This window comes from Alosa sapidissima, chromosome 22 (assembly GCF_018492685.1).
Source record: "Alosa sapidissima isolate fAloSap1 chromosome 22, fAloSap1.pri, whole genome shotgun sequence".
NCBI classification, from domain to species: domain Eukaryota; kingdom Metazoa; phylum Chordata; class Actinopteri; order Clupeiformes; family Clupeidae; genus Alosa; species Alosa sapidissima.
In genome coordinates, this window is record NC_055978.1 from 11,422,353 (window position 1) to 11,432,352 (window position 10,000).

The 10,000-nt window shown below is 46.1% G+C and overlaps 1 protein-coding gene and 1 long non-coding RNA gene across 3 annotated transcripts in view; both read left to right on the plus strand.

Annotated features, from left to right (window-relative positions):
* cped1 (cadherin-like and PC-esterase domain containing 1) overlaps positions 1-10,000 on the plus strand; it is a 121,218-nt gene that overhangs the window by 62,622 nt on the left and 48,596 nt on the right. The window lies entirely within an intron of this gene.
* LOC121697009 overlaps positions 3,004-10,000 on the plus strand; it is a 13,525-nt gene continuing 6,528 nt past the window's right edge. Inside the window, exons 1-2 of the long non-coding RNA XR_006026375.1 lie at positions 3,004-3,017; positions 3,459-3,463. This is a non-coding gene — a long non-coding RNA (uncharacterized LOC121697009). The remainder of the gene's footprint in view (positions 3,018-3,458; positions 3,464-10,000) is intronic.

Consider the following 10,000-nt stretch of genomic DNA (forward strand, 5'->3'; position numbering starts at 1 on the left):
GAACTCACCCGTCAAGTAAAGTGTTACCGTATTTCCCAATAGAGAATTATTAGATCACAGCCATTCCATCACAATCACCAGATATTCAGCTGTTCATGAACGTATCAATTTTTAAAAAAAAATAAAACACACACACACACACACACACACACACACACACACACACACACACACACACACATACACACACATGTGCACATACACACACACAGACACACACACACACAACACACACACAGACACAAACAAACAGACACACACACACACACACACACACACAGACACACACAGGTGCACATACACATAGACCAGATGTGTATGGACCTCCTGCTGAAAAGATCATTGACCTTTTCTGTGCAAGTAGCATGGTCACAGGTGGTGTGTTAAGCTCCCCTGGTCATGTGCACACATTAACCCTAACACACACACACACACACACACACACACACATACACACACACCTGCCCACACACACACCTGCCCACACACACACACACACACACACACACACACACACACGCCCGCCCACACACACACACACACACACACACACACACAGTGCACAGTGCTTCTGTCTGTCTGTCTGCCCCTCTCTTTCATCTGTTAGCCTTGATCTAGATCTAGTTCATGTTTCAGTGTAAGATGATACTTCTGATCACTGATGAAGGGGTCTGTGTTGAGATATGATCTGTGTGTGTGTGTGTGTGTGTGTGTGTGTGTGTGTGTGTGTGTGTGTGTGTGTGTGTGTGTGTGTGTGTGTGTGTGGGTGTGTGTGGGTGGATGGCTGGATGTGTGGGTGCGTGAGTGTGTGTGTTCGTGGGTACATACTTGTGTGTGTGTGCTTGTGTGCATGTGTTCTGCTCAATTCCGTATCAGGACATAATATTTTGTGTTTGCAACAATTAAAAGACAATAAAGTACAATTTTAAAGAGGAAATTGGTCTACAACACCCTGGCAACCATCCTAATTACCCTAGCAACACCCTATAGCAGAAGTAAAAATACCTGTAAGAACTCCACAGTATATTAATTCTTCTGTAATGTAATGTAATGTATAAAAATTATCATTGAAGATAAGATAAAAATACACCGAAAGGAAAGGATTTTTTTTACATAATTGAAATGCACAATTGAATTGCATACTTCACTGATTTCAGAAAAGTCTTGATCCTGTACTTCTCCCAGCATTTCCTAAGAAAGTGAATGCAGATTGTGTAGATAACACTTTAAATGTTGACTAGCGGACTGGCGGCATGAGAGCTAATGTTCCAAATGTTCAAACACACACACACACATACACACACACGCACACACATGCACACACACACAACACACACATGAGCATGAGAGCTAATGTAATGTTTTGTGTGTGTGTGTGTGTGTGTGTGTGTGTGTGATGTGAGCGATGTGTGTGTGTGTGTGTGTGTGTGTTTGTGTGTATGAGTGTGTGTGTTGTGTGTGTGTGAGTGTGAGTGATGTGTCTTGGGAAGCGTTCTGGAGCCATCTCAACTCCTCATCTCACCCTGAATCATTCAGAAATCACTTTCCTGCTGGAGGCCAAAGATCCAACTCAGTGTAGGGTTCTTTTCTTAAAAGTTTTTGCAGCAGAGTTTTGGCCAGACAAACCCAATTACAATTATTACGAAGTACATCCAGATCGCAGGAACACATATCTTTTTTTTAATATAAGATAATTGAACAAACCATTCTGAAACTTTCTGATTTCTTAGAAAATTCTGATTTGTTCACACAGTTATAAATAGTTTGTTCATAGTAAATAAGCCTATATCTAAAATATAGATAGATAGATAGATAGATAGATAGATAGATAGATACTTTATTGATCCCCAGGGTAAAATATGTTTATAGATTATTGTTAATACTTAATAAATGATGCAATAATATGTTTTTGATTAAGTAATATTTCCATTATTTAACAGTTGTTTCATACACATGCACTAATGATGAGTTAAGGTGAGGATACATATTTTATAAACCACTTCCTAATACTATAATTCATAATTAACTCAGGAGTTACAAGTGGTTAGTTAATGATATTTTGTGAGCTCATCTTAAGTGAGGACGTTTTATGCCTTGCAACACATTTACAAATGAGTTAAGGTTTACACTTGGATTTATTAATTTAGCTGACACTTTCACCCAAAGCCACTTACACGTCAATGAAATTAAAGGGCAAAGTGGACGCCGGGGTTTGAACCCCCAACTTTATGGATTACTGCATGTTTACTCAGCTCCCTATCCACTACACTACCTCTGCCCAGTGGTATTACAACAGTCAATTCAAAAATATAATATAGATATGCATGTTTACTATGAGCAAACCATTTTTAACTGTGTGTAAACATGATTTACAAATGAGAATTAATGTAGGAATAATGCTTTGCAAATGAAGAATACAGCATTTAATAATAGTTTACAGATGTTTAATAACAGTGTGTAGTAGAAGAAAATAGAAACTCTTGCATAGTTGTAGGGGTTTCTATCTGGGCCAAGGTAGTGTAGTGGATAAGGAGCAGGTCTTGCATGCAGTAGCCTGAAAAGTTGGGGGTTCGATTCCCAGCTTTCACTGTTATGTCAATGGCCTTCAATTTAATTGACATGTGTACGTCGCTTGTCTGCTAAATGAATGAATGTGAATGTAATCTTTACAACTCATTTGAAAATGTGTTGCAAGGCATAGAAAGTCCTCACTTTAGATAAGCTCACAAAATATCATTAACTAACCACTTGTAACTCCTGAGTTAATCATGAATTATAGTATTAGGAAGTGGTTCCAAATAGACTGCAATGCGCATAACACATACACACGCAGATTGAGTGATTGGTTTGTGGGACTGTATGAGAGAAGGAACTTGCCTGGTGTGGGTGAACATTCATCACATGACGTGTGTGTGTGTGTGTGTGTGTGTGTGTGTTTGAGTCTGTGTCCTATTTCAGAAAATAATCTGCACATGTTTATGACAATGTGTACGCATGACTGTCACATACAGACACATGTTTTGAAAGACAGTGATGTCATTGTGTTGCTTTAGAAAATGTATATTGGAACCAGTAAAGTGACCTCAGAGGGACATACAGATACTTTTTTCTTGTTGTTGCTGTTTTGTTTTTGTTTTTTTGCTGGAATGAGAGTGACTCTTTGGTCAAATCCCAGGCAGGAAGGAATTGCATTCCTGATCATCTCAGTCACACCCTTCCACATCGAACATTTCACAGAGAACATACAGAATGTCTTTTATTGTTGTAATAATGGCAGTTATAGAAGATGTATTCTGAGAACTTGTGGCGGGTTGATGTGTTTGTGTGTGTGTGTGTGTGTGTGTGTGTGTGTGTGTGTGTGTGTGTGTTTGTGTGGGTTGGTGTGTGTGTGTGTGTGTGTGTGTGGGTTGATGTGTGTGTTTGTGTGTGTGTGTGTGTGTGTGTGGGGGGGGGGGGAGTTGATGTGTTTGTGTGTGTGTGTGTGTGTGTGTGGGGGGGGGGGAGTTGATGTGTTTCTGTCTTAATGTCTGTTCAGACAGAGAGCTGGACTGTTGCCGTTCTATTTCTCTGTTCAAGTCGTACACCGAGCTGTTTTCACCAATTCAAAGGTTACAGTTGCAAATGAAATGCCCAGGAAATGCCCTCTGAAGTTGTACCGTGACTCGTCCACTTGATTTGTGTCACATTAAATTGTAGAAAGAATAGTGTCCAACCTCGATCTGCCACTATGTTGCTATCACGTTTGGTTGTGTAAAATACTGTGTAATGCTTTATTACAAAATAGCTAACTGCTAACAATAGCCAATTGCTAACAAACAGTAAAGCATATGGTTGACAAATAGAATGCAAACAGCTTGAATTTTTAACACTGACATGGCGTCACTGACAAGCTCAAAGAGTATAGAAGTAACAAGAGGTGAAACTCAATAGAACGTCCCATTGCAACAAACGCATCCATAACGTCTGGGTTACAGATGTAACACCGGTTCCCTCAGTAGGGACCAGACCTAATACTCAGTGGGACTTGATCGCCAGATCGGGTCATCTAATCGAAACTCCGAATGGCTGATGGACGCGTCAGCACACGCAGAGCCCGCCCCCAAGGCGAGGCTATAAACCCCACTGACGCGCATCCATCTTCCTCTTTCGCTGCTGAGCACCTCAGCAGAGACACACTGTGCTTACGTAGTAATAGGTCTGGTCCCTACTCAGGGAACCGGTGTTACATCTGTAACCCAGACGTTCCCTGTCGCAGGAACTGCGACCTATTACTCAGTGGGACCGCATCCATACACGCACAGAGCTGTGTCGATGCAGAGGGATCCCTTCACATAATATGCTGTCATAACACAGTACTAAGACATAACAGACCCCTGACCACCCGTGCTATAAGGGGGAGCGTGTAACCAGGGTGCAAACAAGGCATTATCCTATATATCCTAACATGGGTGAAAAAGGCCACATGCGATATACATCAAAGTGCTTATGCAACCTCAGAGCTCAGGCTTCAGTGCCACTAGCTCCCAAAACTGAAGATCCTGACACATCCAGCATGTAGAACCGTACAAAAGTATGGACGGAGCTCCACCCAGCTGCTTTACAGATGTCACTCACAGACAGGCCTCTGTGAAGAGCCCACGACGATGACACATCCCTTGTTGAGTGTGCATGTAACCCCTTGTTGAGTGTGCATGTAACCCTGCCGGCGGCTCCATATCGAGGCTCTTGTAGGCAATTGCAATGGCCTCTACTATCCAGTGTGCAAGCCTGTCCTTAGATAGAGCTTTACCCTCTTGAGCTGCCCCGTAACACACAAACAGCTGATTACAGCGCCGAATGTACTGAGAGAGCATGTATCTCACCCACCCGCTTTGCAGATGCCAATGCCAGCAGCAAAGCAGTCTTAAGCGAGAGCATCTTAATATCCAAAGCCTGTAGAGGCTCAAAGGAAGGCTCTGACAGCGCACGTAACACCACCAACAGGTCCCAGGCCGGAAAGAGAGTGGGGTGGGAAATCCTGACACGTCTCACTCCTGCCATAAACCGAGAAACCAGCGGATGCGAGCCTGGGCTCGCACCACTGATACCAAAATGACACGCAGATATGGCTGCCAGATACACCTTGATAGTGGAGGCAGCCTTCCCCTGTTCAAGTAGATCTTGAAGAAAGGACAAGACTACACTGACCGAGCACTGAAAAGGGTCATGATTCCTTGAAGAACACCACTGTGCAAAAACACACCACTTTAACGTGTACAAGGAGCATGTAGACGGGGCCCTGGCGCTTTGGATGGTCTCCACCACAGCATCAGACAGACCCGCCACTGAGAACCTCACCCTTTCAGTTGCCAGGCTGCCAGTCTCCACAGCGCTGGTCAGGGGTGCCACACCAGGCCGCGCGCCTGCGTCAGCAGGTCTCGCCAATGAGGGAGTACCCATGGAGTCCCCACTGACAAACTGCGTATGTCTGCGAACCAGGGCTGGTTGGGCCATATCGGGGCAACCAGGATGAGAGATTTGTGCTCCTCCCTCACTCTGGCCAGAGTGTGAGGAAGAATTGCTATCGGAGGGAAGGCATACAGGTGTGCCCTCGGCCATGGGTGGGCCAATGCGTCCACCCCTAGGGGCGGCTCGTCCCCCCCTAGCGACAACCACAGAGGGCACTGTGTGTTCTCCCGCGACGCAAAGAGATCTACATGGGCCTTGCCAAAGCGAGCCCAGATCCCCTCCACCACCAGTCTGCTGCGCGCGGGTTGCCCCGTGACGGCAGATCTGCGCCCACATTGGCATGCCCTGGTACATGTACCGCCCGGAGAGAGAGAATGTCGTGTCTCTCTGTCCATCAGAGCAGGCGGCACGCCACCTGAAAAAGGGGGCGGGACCGTATCCCGTCCTGGTGGTTAATGTAAGCAATCGCCGTGGTGTTGTCCGTTCTGACAAGAACATGTTGCCCCCTCAACATTGGTAGAAAATGTTGGAGCGCTAGCATGACCGAGAGGAGTTCCAGAACATTTATGTGCGACTTGGCTCGCTCCCGAGACCAACGTCCGTTCACTGCTACGTCGTTGCAGATTGCACCCCACCCCGTGGTTGATGCATCTGTTGTCACTGTCACACGGCATGACACGCCACCCAGCAGCGCCCCCCTGAGGTGGAAGGCGTCGTTCTTTCAGATAGCAAGGGCCCTCATGCACTGAGGAGTAATTAACACCCGGCAGTGCCTGTCCCTGGACGAGTGAAATTTGTGTGAGGGGTACCACATCTGAAAACGCCTCATATGCAACAGGCCCATTGGCAGGGCTACTGCTGCAGCCACCATCATTCCCAGTCATTTCTGGCAGGTGAGCGATGACACTCGCTGCCTGACTCGGAATATCCTGAGACATATTTTTATATTCATTATTCGTTCTGGCGACAGGCGGACGAGCATTTCCCTGGAATTCAATTCCATTCCCAGGAAGGAAGCAGTCTGAGCCGGTGTTAACACACTCTTTGCGTGATTTACAACGAAACCCAACCTCTCTAATTGAGACAACATCATTGTGGCATGAAGAGAGGCTTCTCCTATTGACTGTCCACATAGGATCCAATCGTCTAAATAAGTGTAAATTCGCACACCCTGGTGGCGTAGAGGCGCAATTGCAGCCTCCACACACTTCGTGAACACGAAGGGAGAGATAGCAAGTCCGAATGCTAGAACTTTGAACTCGTAAGCCTGCCCTCGAAACGCAAAGCGTAGAATTTTCCTGTGTCTGAAGTGTATGAGAATATGAAAGTATGCCGATTTCAGATCCAGGATTATGAACCAATCGTTTGGACGAATGCACCTGACCAACTGGTGGGGTGTGAGCATTCAAAATTTGCGTATCATTAAGTGTCTGTTTAAAGCACGGAGATCGAGAATGGGGCGCCAGCCTACGTCTTTTTTTGGTACAAGAAAATAGCGGCTGTAAAACCCCAGAGCCATTTCGTTCGGAGGCACTGACTGAATAGCTCCGTTTTGCAGGAGAGTCTCTATTTCCTCCTGCAGAACGTGTGCCTGGCTCTCTCGCACTACTGACTCCACTATTCCTGCGAAGCGCGGAGGTGGGCGTGCAAACTGAAGGACGTAGCCTTTGGTTACAGTCCTCAGCACCCAGGGACTCACTGCACACGCGCGCCATGCCGCTTCGTGTGCAGGAAGAGATGCGAAAGTGTGCTGCGAGTTCACTCCCTTTATTGCCACATGAGGGGGAACAAGAGTTTTGGACTCCAGACTCGGCACGGTGCTCGTTAGAGCCAAAGTACGCGAGGGAGTTTTGTCTGACAAGCACAGCGCTCTGGGAGCAAGCTGTGTTATTTCTGGACAAGGAGTGGGGGGAAAACACATTTATGTGACTGTGAAGCAAGCATTTGTTCGGGCATAAGAATGGGCCAACATAATGTGCTTTGATGAACCTTTCTCTGACCATGTACTGGGGGAGAACAGGCATTTTTGGTGGGAGAGGATAACAATCGTCCCACGTCCCCCTCCTCTTTCCCCTGTCCCTAAGGCTGCGGCGTTCTCTCCGTCGAGCTCTGCCTAGCTCGCTGGGCCTGACGGTTGTCCCGTCTCCTCAGAGGTGGTTGCTGTTGAGGAGGTGGCGCTTGCGGAGGACGGAAAGTGTGTCTGTTCCATCCTCTGGGGTTTGAAGCCTTTCGGAGGAGGCGCAGGAGAGCGAGAGCCAGCTTCTCTTTTAGGCGGCTGCGTCCTTTGAACGTCCGAACGAAAGGGGCGCTGGGCGCCTTGTGGTGTCGAACGGGGGATCCAGGCTTGTAGCGCTTCTCTGTTTTTCTTGTCCGCCTCAAATTTTGCAGTCATGAGGTTCACTGCTTCGCCGAAGGTCCCTTGTGGACTCGTAGGTGCGTCCAGGAGGGGGACTCTTCTCCGCGTCTGAGAGGCGAGAAAGAGAGAGCCAAAGGTAGCGCTGCGACACAATCAGCGCCCCCATGTTGCGGCCGATAGCCTGGGCCGCGCAGCGAGTCAGCTGGAGAGAGAGAGGTCAGTGGCTTTTCTCAGCTCGACCCTAGTGTGACCCTAGGGTGGCCGCACTCCGGGTAAGCGCGGGACATCTTTGTTGTTGTCAATAAAAATGAATCGCAGGCACTCAGTATTAGTGTTGAGGAACACAAATACAATTGAGTTGGTAGCCTTACGAAAGTGCTTGTAGGAAAAAATTCGATGAGAGCTTCATATGGGATGAGCATGGGAAGCATGGGAAGAAAGAGGAAGATGGATGCGCGTCAGTGGGGGTGCATGCTGGACAGCAAAAAGATAGGAGACGGACGGCAAATTACATTATGTCATAAAGATTATGATGAACTGAACACCATTACTATAACATCTTTGTAGTTCAGTGTATTGCTGTTTGGGGTCTGATAGTCAAAGAAGATGCCAGTGGTGTTGTTAGATGAAATGGGTCATGATCGCAAATGTAAAGTTATTAAAACTGGTGGTAACAGCAAGGGGAGATAACGTTACCTTAGGCTACTGTAATTAACATTATGGTAAATGAACACCCATAAGTATTTCTGGACTAAAATATTGCAAAGCGATTTGGTTACTTTATTTGTCTTGCTTTTATCAGTTGTAACATAGTCAAAACGTTAAGAATGTCATATCAGAACATGAAATAATAACTTAGCTGCCACACTTAGAAGCTAGCTATTCTAGCTAACGTTTATCGTAGCTCATAGTGCTAGGGCTAATGTAACTCGTCAGTTTGTACGTTGCCCAGCGAATAAACGTACTTCTTACATGTCTTAAGTTAAAGAATTGAAAGAAATAGGAAATTTAAAAAAAAACTTGAACTGTATTATCTGTTTACATTCAGATCTTGCCAAAGACTTTGCCTAAGTGCTATCTGCCGTCCTGTTCAGAGTCTATGGTTGCTATAGCAACCGCTGCTGTGCTTCATACACTGAGGAGATAAGCATGCAATTGTGGTTGAAATACTCCCGAAACACAAAGAAAACGAAACCAAAATATATCTATGCAAGAACATGGGATGTTGTTGTATTCCAAACAATAAGCCAACAGTCGTGGAAGGGCATTACTATGGTTAAATCTCACTATAATCTCCAAGCTGTGCGATATGTCCCATTACAACCCATTGATTTGATTCGTGTTCTTGCCGTCCACTAGGCTATTTTGCTGTGGCGCGAACAAAACGTGACGTCACTTGCAAGGGGTGAATACTCTTTGACAAGCTCCGAGTTCGCTAAGAGACAAATAGAATGCAGCATGGGTCGCAAAGAGACAAATAGAATGCAGCATGTGTCACTAAGAGACAAATAGAATACAGCATATGTCTCAGGTCTGCTATTGGCTCTGGGTAATGTGTGCAAAGGACAGTGATCTCTCGGTAATGTACAGAATACAAAGGAAAGTGGTTTCTGGGCAATGTATGTAGAGGGCAGTGGTTTCTGGGTTATCTATGAAGAGGGCAGTGGTCTCTGGGTAATGTACAGTATGCAAAGGGAAGTGGTTTCTGGGTAATGTATGCAGAGGACAGTCGTCTCTGGGTAATGTATGCAGAAGACAGTGGTCAGGGTGTTTATGGGTGAAGCTGGGGGTGAGAGAGTAAGGGGCTGGTGATTATGGGATGGGAAGCCCATTTGAAGGCCAGACCAGAGGCCGGCTGGTTGTATTTTGCGGTTGGGGGCCAAATTGCCTCAAATCACCGAGGGAGAGTGTAGCCGCTCGGCTCGATTTGTGCCGCTACAGTTTATGTACACTGCCACTGGCTCGCCTTCAAGTAGCATGGCAACAACCACCAGTCTGTGGGGGGCTTCAGTGTGTGTGTGTGTGTGTATGTGTGTGTGTGTGTGTGTGTGTGTGAGACGGCTTTGGCCTTAGGAGATTGACTCTAATTCATTAGCTCCATCTTTCTGATCCCCCTTTTTTCATTTGTTTTCTCTCTTTCATATCCTCTTCTCTCCGTTTCTCTCCTTCACTCATCATTAATTCCTTAAATACCTT